Source organism: Adiantum capillus-veneris, chromosome 2 (genome assembly GCF_014529385.1).
Source record: "Adiantum capillus-veneris isolate H3 chromosome 2, ASM1452938v2, whole genome shotgun sequence".
Classification (NCBI taxonomy): domain Eukaryota; kingdom Viridiplantae; phylum Streptophyta; class Polypodiopsida; order Polypodiales; family Pteridaceae; genus Adiantum; species Adiantum capillus-veneris.
Window position 1 is genome coordinate 30,566,679 of NC_140932.1, and position 6,058 is coordinate 30,572,736.

Genomic DNA, 6,058 nt, shown 5'->3' on the forward strand with positions numbered 1-6,058 from the left:
CCCAAAAACGCATTCCAATCCTCCTCTCCTCCTACATCCTAAAATACCTCCACAAATCCTTCGATTGGCAGGCCCCCGTGATCCATCACCTTGTTAATATTGTACTCCCCCCCCTTGTCAGTTGTCCCCCTCTCAATTTTTGTAGCACCCCTTACTTCAATGCCACGTAAAAGAAACCCCCTCCTCCTTTGAATTTGTGCATAGTGCCCCTCTTATTTCAATAAGAGTAAAAAGACAAACCCTCCTCCAACCCTCCTCCACTGTTCACTTTCAATTCAAAAGAGAGATAGATGTTTTTTTTTCTTAAGTTGCAAAAGTGAAGGGTTTGTGGCCTAGAGGCTTTCCCACCAAAAAAAAAAAAAGAGAGAGGAGAGAAGAGCAAGTTCCCGCGTCACGTAGTGAGAGGAAGATAGGGTGTGCATCCAAGTAGAGAGAGAGAGATAGGAGCTTTTTCCGCGTATCGATGATAGAGAGGGAAACTTCACACCCATTCGTCCATATATTCACTTACACACGCGCATTCACGCGCGCCACATTGTACATTCGCTTTGCACACACACGTTCACGCGCATCACCCCGTACATTCTGCACCGCACACCCCATTGACCCGATTGCCCGAGATTAGACATAGGAGCCTGACTAGAGACCGTGCACACGCCGAGAGTGCACTTTGCGCACACATGATGGCCATGACGAGCCAGTGCTCCGAGTATATATTGCTCATGCTAGTAGGCGAGCACAGAGGCCGACCCACTTACACAGACACACAGGGATACTTTTTTGTCCAGTGTCGTGCCTCCCTTGGCCCCACACAGACATTCCAAATAGTGCGAGTCTGTCCCGACGACATGCTGGATGTCACATTTATAGATGATTTTCGTGCCACTTACGTCGTCGACTATTCGATTAGGCGAGAGGAGATAGAACTAGTATATGCAGACGACTGCTTTGAGGTATTCGACCACCCTGAGCAGATTATATTACAGCGGGTAGGTCACCGAGTGATCTATACTTATAGTGCTCAGCGCCGATATCAGTTTGAGTGTCGTGCATCCAGTCGATGCCTATCCAGAGATGTTGTGACACTAGTTGGCTAGCCTAGAGACAGATGCTATGAGAGCACCACAAGCACTGAGTTTTACTTTTTGACTTGTGGGTTGCCATATGATCCTCGATCGACCCAGCGCCCTGCTTTGAGTAGGAGTCCCTCACCTCCTCTAGACATAGTGCCACCACCCAAGACACTCAGGAGACCACCGCCAGGGTTCTCGTCACCTAGACCTGATTTGCTGCCAAGAATTTCGAGCTACCACGAGTCTAGAGAGATGCACACCTCGGCGAGTGCTAGTACTTTGCGTACCACTCATAGTGAGACCGAGAGCGAGAGCCCGCGAGCGACATATTTTAGGGAGTCTCCACCTCGACACCTTGCACCATCTAGAGACCCATCCCCGCCTCTGATGACACATATTAGAGACCATACGAGAGAGGCGACGATGACCCTAGCACCACCGTTGAGAGCACCAAATTTCGGGCATGATAGACTACACACTGTAGATATGAGTGCCCCTAGACCACTGACCACTACGCTTCACGCACCACTTGAGGCTAGAGAGACCGTAGGTAGCACGATACAGATAGAGGGTCAGATTCTATGTATCATAGGCCAGTACCGGCATGGTGTTGCCTTCTATGTTGATTTACATGGCCACTTATATGTGCGGATGGCAGACCCACAGCGACCATTGTCTTTAACTAGGCAGATTGTGAGAGTCTGCACACAGGCCGATAGAGCAGTCCTTATTGATGAGCTTGGAGAGCAGTATCACTCGATTGAGACCCTTGACTTCGATGATATTGAGTGAGCACACCCAGAAGATCGCCTAGACACGCAAACACATCCTAGGCTAGTGGAGCTTCACAGAGTTGAGCAAACCATGACCTATCTAGACGAGCTCGGTCGTAGGTACAGATGCTTGTCGATTGGTGGATCCAGAGATCCTTCAGCACACTTTCTTGCACATTTGATAGGAGATCCACGTGAGCGAGTTTATAGGGATACCGGTCACGCAGTGTGCATTTGACTATAGGTCTACCCTACTCCCTTCGACTTAGGCATCATGACTTATGTTTACCCACGACAGCCTTGCTAGCTCCATGTCACAGGAACAGAATAATAGAGATAGACAACAAAGATAGAGAAAGAGATCTTTGTATTGATAGTGTTTGATACAACACAGGAGTAATAAAATATATGAGTGCACTCCGTTGTATGGAGCTCGAACCTCCCGACCACCCCCGAGCTTTAGTTCGCTTGCATGCAGCGTCTCACTCGCACTCGCACTCGCACTCGTAGAAGAGAGATCGTTGAATGATCCCCAAAACGCACCACCCGTCTTTCTTTTCTCGTTTTTCCTCCAAAAGCATGCGACCTCCCAAAATAGCCGCTTTTCTATTTTTGGCGTTCGGTCGACTCGACTTGAGCGCCAAGTATACCTGCAAGAATAAGGTAAAAAAACGTGATCGTGAAGCGATCCGTAAAGGTTAGATTTTTTGTGAGTCCACAGATTTTCAGTTGTCTTCAACTGAGCATAACTCCCAAACGGAGCCAAAACAGCCCAAGTCCGTCTCACACAATCTTATTGCCCTCGCTGCGCTCTTCGACGACTATGTGATGGAAAATTTCCATAGCCTGCTTTGATTTGCTGAAAATCAACCTGCAAAACAACATTTTCTACAAAAACGATACAAAAACAGCAAATTCCACTTTTTTCTTAATCTTTGGCCCTCAACGAGCATCAAAACATCAAAATCTCTAAAGACTCAGAGAACCAAAGTTGTTCCTTATAACTCAGGCTTCAATCGCTTCACACATCACTTTTCCAAAATCCCACGTTAACACCTTCAAAAATGCCCCAGAAAGTGCCTTCCGAATCAAAAAATTTTATTGGACGAAAACAATCCACACATCCTTCTACACAGTGGACTAACTTTAAAACGACCAAAACTTCCTAGAAAAACAAAATTTATTGCTAAAACACCTCAAAATCAAGTCTTGTTACAATCCACGGTTATCGAGAGCTCCGAGTCCTCCAGTCACACCAGTTGCGATATCACCACCTAGGCCTCCTTTTTTGCGACGTATTTTACCACCTTGGGAGAGGCCCGATGAGAATGACGCCTATCTTGACGAGCGAGTGACCGCACGAAAGAGAGCCACTCAGGACACACCTATGCTTGAGCCTACACGAGAGCCTCAGAGGAGTGTTCCACGAGAGATAGCTCCAGCACCCCCGAGACTAGAGACCTCTCAGAGCATTGTTAGGGAGCCTACACCACCTGCCGCTCTTGTCCACGAGACTTCTAGCATTGTGCAGCAAGAGACCTCACAGAGTCGCACATTGAGTGACCCTGGCCTAGACACAGATGAGACCATTATGCAGTTCTTGGCTACCTATGAGCATCCTTGTTCAGATTTTCTGACCTCACAGTGGCCCTTAGAGATAGCTATCGAGCCAGAGCCATATGCGAGAGTCGCTCCTTCTACGAGAGAGACCGCAGAGCCGATAGCATCGATGTCCCACACTTCTAGCATGCATAGTGGTGCTAGAGTCTGTGAGCCTCCAAGAGAGCAGCCACCCCAGGTAGATGCCACCTTAGTGCCATCTACGAGTGCCGATTCACGATCATATCACCCAATTGAGCGGAGACCAGCCATGAGCCGTATATTGCTAGATCAGGTTCCTAGAGACCACGTTCGAGACACCACGCCGATAGAGGTTACACCACAGATACCTCGACGTACACGGACTAGAGTGACCTCTACTAGCACACGATGTAGGGATACGAGACCGCCTACTAGACTTGTTTGGAGACCACGTACATAGGCATCCCAGTCATGTGTAGAGCCTTCTCTAGACAGTGGTTCCGCAGCGACGAGTAGTGCCACCGAGGAGCGACCCATGATAGATCAGGCACGTAGTTTTCCACGTAGAGCTTCCCGGACCCTTCGACAAGTCTATGTTCCCCGTACCGAGATACACGCTAGATCTTTGCCTTGTGACGACATGATTGTGTTTATAGAGAGCCATATGACCGATGACGGACTTTCACATGGTTGGCTCACATCTAGATGGTCACTTGAGACACATGACTATTTCGAGACACAGAGACATGTTTGGGTACCTAGGCCACGAGTGGTAGCATACCCGGCGCATACACGATCATACCCTCGCGAGACCTCCACGAGCTAGATGTCGAGAGATGAGACAGCCCATAGAGAGAGGCCAGCCCCTCCACACCAGCGAGCATGTCTTAGAGATAGATGCACACACAGACATGCTAGACGAGCTCATACCGGTATCCCAATGAGAGCGCGAGCATTGCAGATTTGGCTACCGAAGAGCCTTCCCCCTAGTTTATCACACGTAGACCCTAGCACTAGCTCGAGTCAGATTTCTATTGACCATCATAGAGACATAGAGCTATGTAGGAGTGTACCAGTGATACATGAGCTTCAGAGACCTATGACCAGTGACATAGAGGCTGATGTCATCCCTAGACATGATATTTTCCCTTCAACAGAGACCACATGTATAAATCTAGGTGCTAGCCAGCCTTTGACCGTTAGACAGAGAGCTATCCTTTTATTTGGAGAGGGTTCTCTTATTCATTGTAGTCACACGTGACTTTGATTCGTATTGATTGATCATGGTGCACTAGACACATGTGCATATACCAGAGGCACTTTTTCCCACTAGGTTTTTCCTATCTAGGTTTTCAGACCTTAGTTCAGGATTTTTATTTATTTTTCACTATTGCTTCTTTTCCTGCTGATATGCCCCTCAAGGTATTGTGCTTTGTGTCTTACTTTTGTGCAGGAAAAAGAAGCATGAGGACTAGCTTGACATTTACTCCCAGCGATTTGCATTTGGTGGGCCATCTCCAATTCTATTGGGGTCTATCGTCACATCCGGATACGAGGATCCACCCCATTACAGGTGTGCTTTTTCCATGATTGCCTCTTCCTCCTCTTATCACTACATTTTCCTTGATGTGCATAAAGTGCACAACCACATGATTTTTTTCAAGCTAGGCTAGCTTTTGCAAGTTTCCATCTAGGTGTTTTGGTGCAAGTCATTATTTTAAGTTTGACCTTATTTTTAGTAATCATGGGTATGCATTTGTGACCTTGTGTTAATCCTAGTACATGAAATTGCTAGCTCGAGGTTCAAGCAATTAGGTGTGCTAGTTAAGCATTTAGGTGTGCTAGTTCTATGTGCAAGCTTGTTTCATTTGGTTACACTTTATGAGATTGCATCATACACTTTGGAAGAGAAATCCAACCAAAAAATGCCAAAACAAAGGTCTACCAAATGAAAAATAAAGTCTATGTTTATGTGTACGGCCTATCGCCTCAGTGGTCTTTGGCAGGCGAGGGGAATCACCTTGGCTCTCTTGGTCAAGGCCCTAAACCGATGCCTAGGATTTTTAGGGGGTAGCCATGCCTTGAGTGAACTAGTACACTCTTGGAGAAGGCCTTGTAGTCATACAAGGAACCAAGGTCGATGCTTGTCTCACTCCTAGATGGTCGCCATGTGCTTTAAATTCCTATGTTTGCATAAAATCAAAAGGCAAATGAAGCCTCTTCCACTTGAAATTCAAAGATTCTCATATTTGTTTACTACTTGAAATGCGCCCAAGCCTAGCTCTAGTGCCATTTAGATGTTTGTTTCTTATTAAGCATGCTAATTTCATTTCTTAGACTTGGCATAGTTGAGACCTTAGATTAAAACTCGGAGACCTTTTGCTAACTCATGCATTACTTCCAATAAGCTTGGACTTTAATGAAATGCCTACACTTGACCATCTAATGTACCTTACAATTGCTATGCTTGCTTTGCAAAACTCTAATGTGGTTACTGCTATTCATTGCTTCTCTTTTATTGTGCACTCTCACTCTTATGTTGGACTAGCATACACCTTAATGAAATTATCTTTTGTGCACCCACATTCATCAGCCCTTTGATGACTCTTACGGGCGCCAGAGGACGTACGC

At 46.5% G+C, this 6,058-nt stretch overlaps 1 pseudogene; it reads left to right on the forward strand.

Annotated features, from left to right (window-relative positions):
- Positions 1-848: 848 nt before the first annotated feature.
- On the forward strand, positions 849-5,017 carry LOC147462582 (uncharacterized; annotated as a pseudogene).
- Positions 5,018-6,058: the final 1,041 nt, after the last annotated feature.